Consider the following 16,010-nt stretch of genomic DNA (forward strand, 5'->3'; position numbering starts at 1 on the left):
TCGAAGAATCCGTGATGTCCCAGAGCTGGGGCTCCAGACCAGGAGCCTCAGAAACTGGTCAGCCCCCAGCCGTGGAGGCGGACGGGCAGGGCTGGCTGACCTCTGGCTCGGGGCCACGAGGGCAAAGCTTCCAGCCTCAGGCAGAGGTTTAACTAGTTGACATTTTCCTTCCCTCCCACCTTGGGGACCCCATGACTAAACTGAGTCTCAGTGGCATCTCCAGGAGGTCCTTTGTTATCCCAGGATAATTATTCCAGAAAAGGGCCACTTTTAGTGAGTCCACTTAAAACAGAATTTAAGTAAAAACTTCATTGTAAACTAGAAGCTAAACGTTTGATTGGGGCTTTATCCTCGAAAATGAAAGTACAAATTAAGAAATGATAGGAAGTTGGTCACGTGTTTCACAAAATTTGCAATCAAGTGTTGATCGAGGGAAGTCTCATTTTTTTGACCAAACTGCCTCATGGCATCGTGGTGTACCAGAACCGTGATGCTGACAGAGGTGCAATTTTTTTCATTTTCGCTTATTTTATTGACATCATACGAGCTTATGCCACTGTGTAAATTTCAGGGGTACACCATTATATCCCGACTTCTTTATAGACTGCATTGTGTTCACTACCAATAAAATAGTCTAGTTTTTATTTGTCCCCACACATATCTGCCCCTTTACCCCTTACAGGCACATTGTTGACTCATCCAAAAAAGGAAACCAAAGGCCAAGGACTGGTTGAATTTCCCAAGCATTTCTCAATGTTTTCAAATTTTTAACGTTCTTTCTAAAGAAAGTTTGATATGGTGTTTCTCCATTTTCTCTTTGAGTTGCAAATTGGTCTCAGGATAAAAGCTTTTTAGTCGAAGGCTTTGCAGATGATGCCCTGACATGGCTCTCTGTTTCCTCCCATCCTGAGTCACTGTGAAATTTTCAGTTTCATTTCAGGTTGATTTGCATCCTATTCTCCTTGGATGTTACTGGGATAGGCAGCCTCAAAAAATGTCCTCTTGGGGATGGCCCAGTGGTGGAGTGGTTAAGTTTGCACAGTCTGCTTCAGCACCCCGGGGTTCACAGGTTTGGATCCTGGGCGTGGACCAACACAGTGTTCATCAAGCCATGTTGTGGCAGTGTCCCACATGTAAAATAGAGGAAGATTGGCACAGATGTTAGCTCAGAGACAATCTTCCTCACACACACACACACACAAACACACACACAAACACACTCTCCTGGTCTTGCTTTTCCTTCCCCCAGACCACCCTTCTCCCCCAACCCGTCCTGGTCCAGATCCCTTGCTCATGCATCTCGTAGCTCAGATCTGTCTGCATCCAGCTCCTTGGGGAGTGTTTGCAAGTTCAAGTACTGGCTGATGAGCAGGCCTCCGGCTGGGGCACTGCCCCCTGGAAGCCCAGGTGCCTGGGGAGGAAGGGGTTGGGGAAAGTGCATTTAAGGAGCCTGCTGGGCAATATCCTAAATGTATCAGACTTCAAAGAATGGGCTGAGAAGTGAACACCTACTGTGTGCTGGGACCATTGGTCCCTTGAGATTTGAGATGGTGTCTGGCCCCCAATTTCTTGTGGCCGGCATGCCTCACCTCTCTGCCTCTGGGTCTTGGGCAGGAGGGAGCCTCTGAGGCATAGCTTTGTGGCACACCAAGGGCAAGTGGGACATTCCTTAGATGTTGCCTGCTTGGTGGCCCTGACTTGGGCCAAAGGTAAGGAAGCATCAATAACCAACCACAACAGCTCAAAAGACCCACGTCTGCACCTGCGTAACCACCTTGCCTGCCATTTTTGGATCTCTTGCCTTGGCTCATGCACTGCATAAGACATATATCTAGAGCCTCCTGTCATCCTCCCTGTGGCCACAGGAGATGCCACTACTGTCCTTTTACAGGTGAGGAAGCAGACAGACTCAGCTGGGGAGAACTGGAGCTGGATTTAGTGCCTGTTCCCTTTGTCCCTGGGGCCCTGTGCTCACTTACTGTCTTAGGGACCCCAGACCTGTCCCCATGTGGGTCTGTCCTCCAGCCTCTCAGGAAGTGACAGTGGCAAGAGACCTTGCAGTAGACCTGATGCCAGTAGACAGAGGCCTTCAGGGGGAGATGAAGCCAGGCTGGGACAGCTCTAGACCACTGGCAGGGTCAGCAGCAGACCACGTGGCCAAATCCAGGTCCTTATTGAAAGGGGCTGGCTGGGGCTGGTCCCGTAGCCGAGTGATTAAGTTCGCGGGCTCCGCTGCAGGCGGCCCAGTGTTTCGTCGGTTCGAATCCTGGGTGCAGACATGGTACCACTCATCAACCATCCTGGGGCGGCGTCCCACATGCCACAACTAGAAGGATCCACAACTAAGAATATACAACTATGTACTGGGGGGCTTTGGGGAGAAAAAGGGAAAAAATAAAATCTGTAAAGGGGCTGGCTGCTGTGAGCTGCAAAGTCACGACAATGCCAGTTCAGGCAGCTGCCGAGTTCCACTTTGCAGGTTTCACAAAGCCAAAGGCCCACCCAGACCAGCTGATGCTTTGTAAAGAAGATGAGTAACTGGGTGTTTTAAGCTCCTGGAACAAAGAGCTGAATGCCTGCATGGGCCTGAGAAAGGATCAGGAGGAAGCTGGTGTCTCTTTTGTGACGAGTAGCCAAAGCTTGCAGGACAGAACAAACCACGGTCCCCACAAGTATGTGCTGAGGCTGTGCGTCAGGGGAGGGCCCACAGCGAGAGGCAGCTGTGGGTCACGTCCACCCAGGACGTGTTGGAGCAGTCGTCTGTGACTGCAGTGGCTGCAGCCCCCTTGTTCATGGGGCTCTGGGGCACCTCCTGGGGGCATTCTCCTGGTAGCCTTCCCAGGGCAGGGCAGGGTGGCCTGGGAGGGGTTTCATCCACATGCAGTCCTCCTCTGGGACCAGCCCGCTGGCCCCTGTTCTGCTCACAGTCGGTCCCACTGGACCTGCCCTTCTCCTGGAGAGGACGCAGTTTACAGGAGCTGAGCTTCTTCGACATCCTAGAACCAAACTCTAAGAAGCCTCTCTGATCAGAACCTGGCAACAGCCCGAATGGGGGCTTTAAGGCTCCTGTGCTGACCTTACAGAGGAGCAGAGGATTCTCACGCCAGCCGGGGGTGGAGTGAGCAGGCCTGCAGGGCCCACACAAGGGCCTATTGTTCCGGGAATCACTCGGGACCAGTTCGGGGTCACAATGGGGCCTTTCAGGGGACAAAGCGCTTCTAGCCTCGAGTGTCCCTGCTCACGTGGGCATCGGCCCAGAGCATTTAAAATAACATGATTTGGAAAAACAGATTTACAGTGACTTCCCCACTCTCTGTGACTCAGAGGCCTGTGTTCCGTCCCCATCGTCCCCGGTCACGGCAGCCTCTAAGAGCAGGGGCGCTGCAGGCAGACCCGGGGCTCCCGGCTGGGACCACTTTCGTCTCTCACAGTAACGTGGGGACAGTCCCAGTGCAGGATCTACAGATGGCCCTGAGAGGTGAGGTCCACGCAGAGCGCTCAGCTTCCAGAACTTCCTTCAGCCCACACACTGTCCGTGAGAGCCCGCGAGGAGGCTGACACCCGGGGACGGGACCCCCCAACAGCACTGGGTGCCCGGGGCTGCTGGAGGTGCTGTACTTCTTCACTCAACCCCTGTGACAGCCATGCGGGGTGGGTAGCATACAGATGAGGAATCAGAGGCACAGAGAGGTTCAATGATTTACCCTAGGTCACACAGCGAGTAAGGGTGATTTCCAAGGGTCTGGTTACAGAGCACTGAAGTTACCTGTCATGTGCCACCTCTCACTGTGACAGGGTCTCTGTGCCTCTGAGAGCAGGGGGCACAGACATGCCCCAGTCCTTCACACCCACAACACTCACAACACTGACACATGATACTGAAGCTTCCAAAGGGCACACAAAGAGTGTCAGGAAACCCAGCCAGGAGCCCACCCTCCTGGGAGGAGTGTCTGGGATGAGGGGCTCTGCCAGGCAGAGAAGGCAGGGAGGACGTTCCTAGGCAGAGCAGGGCAGTGACCCAGCCAGGCGGGTGGGGAGGGGAGGGCTCAGGAGGTTACGAGGCCCAGGTGCCCTGAAGGCGAGGCTGCGGCCTGGCGTGTACCCAGGGTCACCTGCGGGGACTGCCTGTGGGACAGTGGCAGCTGGCCAGGTGAGAGACACTGTGGGTGGGCTGCAGCAGTGGGACAGGCAGACAGGCTGGGCTGGGGGAGGGGACAGACTTGACCAGATGCTGGGGAACTGAGAGCCAGTGGAGGGGCCTCTGCGGACCCCTGAGCCGCCTGAGTGTGCGCCTCTCTCAGCTCAGCTCCCTTGCCTCCTGAGTGGGAACAGCCATCCTGCCTCTTGGGCTGTTGGAGGATTCGAGGACTTGGTTCAGGTCAGCCCCAGACCAAGGAAGGCTGAGGACGTGTCAGCTGCAGTCACCATTATGGGAGTGAAGCAGGGAAAGGTCTAGAATGATCCTGAAGTTTCTACCCTGGGCAGACGATGGTTATTCACTCTGTGTTCAGGATTCATTAACCACGTCCCTGTCATTGTCATAAACTTGGATAGATAGTTTTGCTTTTCCTCACAGAACTGAAAGTTTAATCAACCATGTCAGAGGTTAAAATGGCCCCATCTGGTAAACCAACTTCAGTCCCTTGGGAAGGAGACCATTTCTGCCAGAGCCCTCTGACCACTCAGTGAAGTGCACCGTGAGGGCCCCAGAGGGTCAGGGTCATCCAACCAGGCCCTTCAGCCCCTCTGTCACCTTGGCCTGAGCAGCCTCACTCCTCGGGGACAGCAGTGCTGGGAGAGAGCAGGGACATTACCGATGAAGAACAGGGGGACCCAGAGGCCCAGAGACTCCTGCAGAGCACCTGGCAGGTTAGCGCTGGAGCTGGGCCTCGGCCTCGGGCACCCTCCTCTGCCAGCACCGCCCACTCGGCTTCCTGCCCCTGCTGTCCTCCTCTTTCCCCAGGTTTATTGAGATACAATTGTCAGATAACATTGTATAAGGTTGAGGTGGACAGCATTACTGATTTGGTGTCTGTATGTACTGTGAAATGATCACCACAATAGGTCTAGTTAACATCCTTCCCCTCATGTAGTTACTAGTTTTTTTCTTTGTGGTGAGAACTTTTAAGATCTACTCTCTTAGCAACTTTCCAATATACAGACCAGTGTTGTCAGCTGTGGTCGTCATGCTGCACATTCCATCCCTGAACGTGTTCATCTTGTAACTGGAAGTTCGTATCTTGTGATCCCCCTCACCCAGTTCCCCCACCCACTACCCAAACTCTGGCAACCACAGATCTGATCTCTGTTTCTGTGAGTTTTTTTTTTCTTTTAGATTCCACAGACGGTGGGATCACACAGTATTTGTCTCTCTGTCTGACTCATCTCACTCAGCATAAGGAAGTCACTATCCCAGAGAGACGTCTGCACCCCACATTTTTCACAATAGCCAAGACCTGGTGTCCACAACCTAAGTGTCCATTGACAGAGGAATGGATAAAGAAAATGTGGTATATACACACAGTGGACTACCGTTCAGCTATAAAAAGAAGGACATGCTGCCCTTTGCGACAACATGGCTGGACCTCCAGGGTGTTGTGCCCTCCTCTTTGAAGATACCCTCCTGCTTTCTTCACTTACACTGAGGCTGAACAGAGAGAGGGACTGAATTAGCGACTTGCACTGAGGACATGGCCTGGGTGGGGAAGAGCCACCCTGTGAGTGTGAGGACACAGTACCCAGACTCTGTGGCCCATGGGGGACCCTGTATCCTCCAGTGTTGGGGTTAGACCTGATGACAATCTTGTGGATCACACAGGACACACATCCACCAGCACCTACAGTGAGGGCACGGCTGTCCCCGAGCATCATGCACGAATCACCCAGCACATTCTACCTTCAGTGTATCGTGAATGTCAGTGATGGTGATGACAATGTCATTCACCAGCCTAAACCCTGCCCAGCTGGTATGCGACATCCTCCAGGGAGCTGTCCCCATCCCCAGCCAGCTCCAGCTCCTGGCTATCCTGGCTCTCCACACCCCCAGCCTCTGCTCCTTAGAACTGCAAGCTCCCCTTCCCACCCCCCATCTCCCAGGCAGATGCCCTGACCGGTTCTCTGCAGATGCTCATCCATACCCACCCCAACAGGATAGAGGCAGGCCAGCAGGACCCAGGGGCTCTGCTCAGCCCCCAGGATGGGCTGTGGCAGAAGGAGGAGGAAGCAAATGGCCCCGAGGGCCCCTCCTAGGACTCATTCCAATCACCCAGGCCAGGAAGGGGCAGCCAGCAGGGGAAGTGCAGGTGGACAAACCGCATATTTCCACGGATCTCTCACTCTAGAAGCAGGGCTGGGGCCCCCACTCTCGGCTTGTGCCCTGCCTTGGGCAAACAATGACAGGAATGCACCAGAGACAGCATGCCCAGCACGCCAGCCTTGTCGGCCAGATGCCCCGCTAGGGCCACCATGCCCTTCACCTCATTTACCTGAGTCCAGCGGATCTCTAGCCCCTGATGCTAACAGGCAAAGAATGCTTGACCCTTTTAGGGGGTATCCTCACAGGGTGCCCTCTGTGCTCTGGCACAGCCCAGGCTGGAATGGAAGGAGCAGGGGTTCTCTCCTCACTGGGCAGGAAGGTGGGGGAGAGGGTGATGGAGGGATCGAGAAGAAGCGTCCCAAAGACTAATGTGTCCCCCATGTTCCCTCCTCCCTTGAGCACTGGTCTCCCCACTTCCCCCGTCCCCAGGCCCGGCTGGATGCAGGTTCTCAGCTGCCCCCATCCCCTCTGGGGCTTCAAAGGGCTGCTGATCCCGAAGATGCTGGCAGTTCAGCAGGAGGCCCTGGAGAACCTCAAGGAAGGCTCTCATGGTGTGTCTCAGGCCCCAGAACCCGGCTCTTTTGTGCCCTGAAACTTTCTTCTCAGTGAGCATGTTATTCCTGCTGTCAGGGGAGAACAGCCCACAGGGAGTGGACCCCCCAATCTGTGAGGAGCAGGAGGAAGCCCCCAGCTTGCTTAAGCAAACTCTGTCTCTTTGGGTCCAGAGAAATTGTTTCCCAGACAGCTGTGAGGAAGAGCAGATGTGGCTGTTGAGGCTGTCAGGGTCTGTGAGGTGGCAGGTGGCTGGGAGAGGTGACCGGGCGAGGATGGATAGAGACCCCCTCCTTTCCTGGGCATGACCACGAGGGCAGATGGGGGTTTGTGGTCTAATTTCTGGCTTCCTCTGGGGCTCCGTATCAGCAGTAGGAACAAGATGAAGTTCAAGATCACTCTCCTGTCACCTGCCCAGAGGGTGGGCACCTGGACCCTTCCTTCCTCCCTGTCAGGTAGAGAGGGCTCTCTTTCTCTCTGTCCTCCCACCCAGAGTGCTGAGAACTCTGTGACTGGCAGAGCTGGTGCGTCTGCCACCGCCCTCCCTGCCTCTGACCTCAGCAGGCCCTCAGCCAGCAGTGGAGGCCCAGCCATCACCTGATTTGAAACTCACGTCTCCCCTCCAGCCCCTGTTGGTCACCCCCTCCAGCACAGCCAGTGACCTCACCTCCTACTTCTAAATATTAAAAAAAGAAGAGAAAGAGGAAGCAGCCCATCAGAGGACCTTCCCCATGCCTTGTCCTTCCTGGGCTCCTCTTCCTGCCCCGTCCCTCCCTCCATACAAACCTACCTCCATCCCCCTGGTCACGTGGAGCCCTCCCCCTGCCCGAGGCCTCTGCTCTCCACACTCCCGGACCCCGGGCTCCTTCCAACACTCCCCCAGCCCCAGTCCTCAGTGGCTGCTCTGCTCCCCACTGGGGCTCCCACCACAGCATGTTCTCAAATACCTGCCTCCTCAGGACAATGTCAATGCCAACACCAACCAAAATGCATCAACAAAGAAACAGCAAAACCAAACCCAAGAAACTAACAACAACCCAGTCAAACCAAACCACAGGGAAGCCCCTGCATGAGTCCTGCTCTTCTTCCTCGCAGCCAGACTTCCGAGCCAGCTCCTCACCTGCTGGGAGATGAGCCGCCAGTGTGCCATGGTGCCTTCCCTTTCTTTAGGTTTACTGTTTTATTTTTCATACAGTTAATAATTGTCTGTGGTTTTTTGTTTTGTGTTTATTGTTAAGGGTAGGGGTTTATTTTTTCTACTTATTGGTCATTAATTCAACCCGAATACTGTGGCAGTTTCCTCAGTCTCTCTCCAGATTGTCAGACGCATCAGCTATTCTGTCAGTTTCCTCCTCCTGAAGAAGTCCCTCCAGAGCCTTCCAGTCTGCGTAGGTCCCCTCGACACCTGGTGCCCAGCCGTCCCCTCATCGTCCCCTCCGTGCTCCCTCGTCTCTCCTGTCTTGCTCTGTGGGTGTTTTTGATGCGGGGTCGGTGAGCCGAGGAGTCGAAAGAAAGATTTCTTAGACTCTCAAGATCTGGCAGTAGTGCTCTTTTATCTAGAGAATAGTGTGGAATAGCATGGGGACAGGACCCATGGGCAGTCAGAGCTTCTGCTGCTGCCACTTCTGCTGCCCCCGCTGGCATGGGGACAGGACCCATGGGCAGGCAGAGCTGGTGCGTGGGGACAGGACCCACGGGCAGTCAGAGCTCCTGCTGCTCCTAGTTGAGGGTTAGGGCTAAATTTAAGGCATGGGCATGTGAGTTATCTCTTTACAAGACAGAATATGTAAAAAGCTAAAATGGTAGATAAGAATCAAACCGGATTGAGTAAATGGCAGAAGTCACCGCTTGAATTTTATCCTCGGCTAAAGACAAAGGAGGATTTGTGGGGGGGAGGGTCAGTTCCATGAGGTTGCCAGACAGTAAACAACTTAAGTTCTTGCCTTCCCCATTAAGAGTTTCCAGAGATAAGGCCATCCCCCCTTCCTCCTGGCTCAGAGAGGGAGGCATCTTCACAGATAGAGGTTTCCCTTAGAAATGTAAATGTTTCCTAACAAAGGAGCAAACCAATTCCAGAGAGGGAGGCATGGAGATTTCCTTCACAAATGCAATTGTCTCTGATCAAAGGGCAAACAAATTCCACTCCTTGGAGCCTGCTTCTTATCTGTAGTTTTAAAAGTAACCAGCCTAAAAATCCTCATCATAAACTGTTTTAAAATTAAGCAGCCTAAAAATCCTCATCATTTTCATGATTTCCTCTCCTTTCTTTTTTTCTGTACTTTTTCAGAACTTTGATTATTTGGGTATTAGAGTTTCTGAACTGGTTCTTCAGACTTCCTTGCTTTCCCATTTTTCATCTCTGTCATTTTGCTCTACTTTCTGGGAGGAACCTCACTTTTTTCATCCAACCCTTCTTTTGGGTTTTTCACTTTTACTGTTACTTTACTATTTTTTTTAATTTTCAAGAGCTTTCCTTCGTGCTCTGATTTTCCTTTTTAAGGCGATCTTCTCTTGCTTCATGGATCTGTTATCTTCTTTTGTTCTCTGAGGATATTAATAATGTTGTGGACGCTTTCTTCTCCCTTTACAATCTCTTTTTTTCCCCAAGTTGCCTTTTCTCTTTGTGTGGCCTCTCTATTTCATGTTAGAGGCACTCTTGAGATGTTTCTTAGTCTGTAGTTGTTAGCTCATGTTTTTAAACCAACTTTATTGAGTTACAATTCACAGATAATAAAATGTCCCCATTTTGCACATACATTTTGATATGTTTGGCGAGTATGTACACCCATGTAACAATCACCACAGTCAAAATACAGAACATTTTCATCACATAGAAACAATCCTCGGGCCCCTTCCAATCCTCCTGACCATTCCCACCCCTCAGCCCAGGCAACCATGAATCTGCTTTCTCTCACTATAAATGAGATTGGTCATTTCTAGAGGTTCATGTAAAAGGAAGCTGACAGAATGTACTCTTTTGCAATTGACTTCTTCGGCTCAGCATGATGTGTGTGAAATTCATCCTTATTGCCGAGTTCTCAGCAGTTCGTTCCTTCTATTGCTCTCTTTCCGTAGTATCCCATTGTATGAATATGCCATCATTTGTTTATCCGTTCATCTGTCGATGGGCATTTGGGTTGGTTCAGCTTGAGATATCATGAGTAAAGCTTTGTCTTTGTGTGGCATATGTTTTCTTTATTCTTGGGTAAAAACCTAGTTGTTTTCCAAAACGGTTGTATCATTTTACACTCCCACAGAAATGTGTGAGAGTTCCAGTTCTTCCACAGCCTCACCAGTTCTTGATATTGTCAGCCTTTTTAAATTTTAGCCATTCTCGTGGGTGCGTAGTGGTATCCCTTTGAGATTCTAATATGCCTTTTCCTACCAACTAACGATGTCAGACAACGCTTCCTGTGCTTAGTGGACATTTGTGTGTCTTCCTTTGTGAAGTGTATGTTGAAATCTTTTGCACATCTTCTATTGGGCTGTGTCTATATATGTGTGTTTGTGTATGTATATCAGATATATAGATTTGGTTTTCACTATTTGCAGTAGTTGCGTTCTATGAAGTCACCACAGACACTGACTTTTATATTTAGGTTTATGATCCATTTTGAGTTAATTTTGTTATGTAGTCTAAAGCAGGGTCGAGATCCATTTTTTCCCATATGACCATCCAAGGGTTCCTGAACTGCATGTTGAAAAGACTATCCTTTCCCTCACTGGATTACCTTGGAGCCTGTGTCAAGAATCAGTCGACCATATATGGCAGGTCTATTTCTGGATCTCTTGTGTGTGCCATTGATCTCTGTGTCTATCCTTTTGCCAACACCATACTGTTTTGATTATTTTACTCCTATAATAAGTCTTGAAATCAGGTATTGTAAGCCCCCTTTTTTCTTCTTTTTCAAAATTGTTTTCACTCTTCTAGGTCCTTTACATTTCCATATTATTTTTTTGTCAATATCAGCAAAAAAGCCTGAAAGTTTTCTAACCTTTAAAGTAGTACATCTATTTATTTAATCTCTTTAATTTCTCTTAGCAATGTTTTGTTTTCTAGGCACATATCTTGCATATATTGATAATTTTCTTCCTCTTCTGTCCTATCACAAATGATGTTTTTAGTTTTAATTTTTAAATGTTTGGTGCTATATAGAAATATTATTGATTTTTGTGTATTGATCTTGTATGATCTTGCTAAGCTCACTTATTAGTTCTAGTAGTTTTTCATAGGTTCCTTAGGATTTTATATGTATACAACCATATCATCTGTGGATAATGACCGTTTTATTTTTTCCTTTTCAATCTGGCTGCCTGTATTTCTTTTTCTTGCCTTATTACACTGGCTAAAACCAGTTGAATAGATGTGGTGTGTGTGGGCATTCTTGCTTTATTTCCAATCTTAGAGAGAAACCATTCTGTCTTTCACCATTAAATATGATACTTGCTGCAGGTTTTTCACAGATGGTCTTTATCAGGTTGAATAAATTTCCTTTTATTTTTGATTTTCTGAGAGATTTTATCATGAACAGTTGTTGAATTTTCCCAGATTTTGTTAAATGCTTTTCTGCATCTGCCTCATGTGGTTTTTAAAAATTCTGTTAATATGTTAAATTACACCATTTTTTTTTTAATGTTAAACCAACTTTTCATTCCTAGGAGGAAATCCACTTAGTCATGGTGTATTTCTAATGTTTTTATGTAAAAATACATTTTGCTGAATTCAATTTTCTAATATTTTGCCAAAGATTTTCATGTCTTTGATCATAAGGGTTATTGGTCTTTGGTTTTCTTGTCCTGTAATGTATTTGTCTAGTTTTGGAGTTAGGATAATAAGGCTGGCCCCATAAAATGAGTTGGGAAGTTTTCCCTCCTTTTCCATTTTCTGCATTTGTGTAGGATTGGTGTTATTTATTCTTTAAATGTTTGGTTGAATCAATCTGGACCTGGAGTTGTCTCTGTGTGACACCCATAATTAAAGTGTGGTCTAAATGCTGCTTGGCATCCTGAGCGCGAGGCAGGGTTTCCTGGAGCATCGCTCTAGGGCGATCCAGAAGGGCTGTTCAGTGAAGGAATCTCTAATGTCACTACCTGTGAGTCTGTCCTCTTCTCTGGTCAGATTCCCCAGAGCAGCCTCTTCCACTCTCCAGCCTGATGGGGAAAGGCTGGCGGCCTGCCCTGTGGGAGCCCAGCAAGAGAGCATCCAGCAGGGATGTTCCTGGACGCCCCTGTGTCCCTGAGTCCACAGAGAGGGTTGGAGCTGCGTCCTGGGAGCAGGACTTGATTCACTATCTCCAGAGAAATCTCCCAGCTATATGGGGTAGAGGAATGTCAACAAAAATAATACATAACCAGTCTATAAATGAAAATTGAGGTGAGTTTATTATGAGCCAGATATGAGGATTAGCTTAGCTTGGGGCCTTCCTTTTCCAAGAAAGGAAGGGCACCAAAGAAGTGGGGTGTACAGAGTGGTTATATACCCTCAAAGAGCATGTTTCACATGATTGAAATGTCCCTTTTACAATAGTCATGAGACTGCTCTGTCTGCTCAGCGAGTGATGGACACAGCAGATAGGTCTGCTGTCTCTGTGGACATAGCAAAGTAGCAAGTCTGTTGTCTCAAGCTGGGTGGTCATAGGGTGGGCGCAGCAATCAATCTCTAGCCTAGGGAAAGATGTTATCCTTAAGGAAATGCCAATGTGGGGGAAGTTGCATCTTTATCCTAAGGGCATTTGTTATCGTCTTTGGGACAGAGCAAATGCTTAAAGCAGATAAAGGCATGCTCAACGGCCTTTTTGGAACGTCAAATATCAAAACATCAGGCCCTTTTGGAAAAGCAAGATCAGACCAAATCAGGTTTACACCAAATGTCTTCCTCACATACTCCGATATATCCTACTGCTTGCCATTTGTTTGTGAAGAGGGAATGTGGCGGATCTTACTCCTTTTTGCACATCTTCCATTCTTATTTTAGACTCCTTCTTCAGCCCAACCTCTAGAGCGCCCAGTGTCAACAACACCTGAGCTTGTTGCGGATTCTGTATTACAGACTGGGTTGGCTTTCCCTACTGCCTGCTCAGGATCCAGGGGGCTTTAAGGTCTGAAAAACCGGTTATAGGCCTCCATCTGATTTCCAGCTTTCAAAATTTTCTTGTTCTTTACTCTCATTATTCCTGTCTTTGTAGGTTTATGCCTTTTAAAAACAACCTTTACTATCATTTGAGTGTAGTTTCAAGAAAGCACCAAAGTAGATTTGTACATTTAATCTGCCATATTTACCTACCCAAGAACTCTTTTTTATTTTCAATCCACTGCAATCTGGCTTCTGATCCCATGATTCCTCAGAAAATTGCTCCTTCCCAGGTCACTAGTTAACTCCTCCTTACCAAGTACAATGAGCCCCATCAACCCCTCTCTTCCTGACCTCTCACCAGCATCTGATGCCAGTGGGCCTCCCCTGACACTGCTTCCTTCCTGGGCTTCACTGACCTCACACTGTCCTGGTCTCCCACCTATTTCTCTGGCTTGGTGACCTTCAGCACTCCATCTGGGGCCATCTTCTCTCCCCCCTGTGTCCACATTCTTCCCTGGAGAAATCACTGAGACCCATGCCAGTGACCCACAGTCCATTTATCACCTACCTGTCTCTCAAGCTCCAGATCCACATACACAACTGCCTGCCGAGTCCCTCATCCATGAACGCCATGTGTCTCCGTTTGAACAAGATGTTTTCAACCTTCAGTAGAGATTTACTGTTTTCCCTTTAAAAATCTTGCACATTTTTTGTTGCGTGTGTTCCTGTGTCCTTTATAATTTGTGTTCTATCATGACTGAAAAAGAGTAATGTTACTCTTTCTGACTGGCCGTTCTGGAGCACTGGCCACCCGATGATTTCCCATGAGGTCACCTGCATCTGACCACCTTGACCCTCCCTTGTGCTCACTCTAAGAGTCTGTCCGTTGACCTTCTTGGACTATCTAGGTGGACAATCATGTCCCCTGTAAAGGAAGTCTGCTTTGTTCCTTCCTGTTCCTCCCCTTGTCTTGCTTTGCTGGTCAACCCCCAGGACGGAACCGAATGCTGGAGGAGCAGGCATGCATGTCCTGTTCTGTCCTGGAATGGAAGGAATGTTCCTAAGGTTTCACCATTAAGAGCCAGGTTTACTCCGGTCAGTACTGTTTATTACAGGAAGGAAGTTCCCTTCTACTCCTAGTTTGCCAAGAGATTTTATCAAGAGTGGATGTAACTTTGATCAGTTTTTCTGCCCTCTCTTGGAGACATCTCAAGGTTTTCCCCTTTTAAACTGTTGCTCTACTGAATACATTTATCGACTGTTGTTGAACCAATCCTGCAGCCATTGTTCTGGCAGCTTTATGCACACTCTGACCCCATCACATGATGATTTCTCCTTCTCAGGGGAGCAGGCAGAAAGAATAAATCAGGGCCCATGGTCTCAGGCAAATTTCACCAGTATCTGTGAGCCTCCTTCCTGGAAGATAAGCTCAGGGAGCAGCATCGTGTAGGTCTGCACACTTCCCCTGATGGATCAGTCTTCGGAGATTGGGCTTATTTCATTTTTTTAGCTTTTCTTACTTATTTATTTTTACTGAGGTAAGATTGGTTTATAACATTATATAAATTTCAAGCGCACATCATTATATTTTGATTTCTGTGTAGACTGCATCGTTCACCACCAAAAGATTAATTGCCATCTGTCACTGTACACCTGCGCCCTTTTACTCCTTTTCCCTCCCTCGTCTCCCATGCCCCTCTGGTGTCCACCAATGTAATCTCTGTGTCTATGTGTTTGTTTGTTGTTGTTTTCTCTTCCATTTATGAGTGAGATCATACGATATTTGACTTTCTCCCCCTGACATATTTTGCTTAGCATAATACCCTCAAGGTCTATCCATGTGGTCTCAAATGGCAAGATTTCAACTTTTCTTATGGCTGAGCAGTATTCCATTGCATATATAAACTACATCTTCTTAATCCATTCGTCTGTTGATGGGTTCTTACGTTGTTTCTATGTCTTGGCCATTGTGAATAAAGCTGCAGTGAACATAGGGGCACAAATATCTTGCGTATTGTTCAGTGAAGAGTTGCACCCTTCAGGTCCTGAAGGAGGAAGGAGCTGAGCCAGGCTGTGATCCAGACCCATGATTTCTGCTTTAAGGGATAGAAGCCAGCACTCAGAACACTCCCCACCTGGTCACACCCTCTGGGCCTGGCTATGGATTTCAAACAAACCTTCTGTGTCCACACCTAGGACCAAGTGAGCCACCAGCTCTGGAGTCCAAGATCTTCAGGCTCGAGATAAATTGTACCCTTGGTAGAGATGTGGCTGGGGATGAGCAGCTCTTTAGCTGGTCTCCATCTCTTGGTGTCTTCAAACTTTATCTCCCTGAGACCAAAGCAATCAAAGGAAGACCTCACCCAGAGAGGAGACTCATTCCTCATTTCAGCAGTGTTCAACATGGTAATGATGGAACGTTTTTTACGTGTGCCATCAGTAATTCGGGATTTGGGCATCTGGATGCATGTGTGGGATTGATGTCGTTTTCTTTTCTGGTCCTGCCCGGAGTCGTGGAGTTTTAAAAAATACAGCCCTGGTCCCAAGCCCTGGAGATTCTGATACAGTTGCCCTGGGATGGACACAGGAATCTGCGTCTTTAACAAGCTGTTTAGAGGATTCTATGGACCGCCAAGTTTGGGAACCACTGACTCAGAAGTTACTGGAAGCTCCTGGCCTCAATCTCATCACCACTGAGATCTAGGGGTACATAGAAGCTTTTAGAGATCACATGGACCCCACGGACTCCACGGACCATACAGCTGGGTCCTCTGTGCCAGTTCCAGCTGGAAGCAGGGGTGTGTGTCTGTTGCACACTGCCCAACCCACTCTCCCTGGGGAGGCAGGGGAGTCTGATTTCACACACCTGTGGCTCCCACCCTGAGGACCCTGGGGACTGGACCTGAGCATCCATCTGTGGCCCAAACACCTCTGCACTCGTCAGTGCTGTTTTTCAAATATGCGTGGATGTGTTTGTGATGCCCACAATAGAACATCATTTAAAAACACTATGACCTCAGAGCAGCTCTCTATAGGTTTTATTGTTCTCTACCAACAGTTACTAGAAGT

This window comes from Equus asinus, chromosome 6, assembly GCF_041296235.1.
Source record: "Equus asinus isolate D_3611 breed Donkey chromosome 6, EquAss-T2T_v2, whole genome shotgun sequence".
Classification (NCBI taxonomy): domain Eukaryota; kingdom Metazoa; phylum Chordata; class Mammalia; order Perissodactyla; family Equidae; genus Equus; species Equus asinus.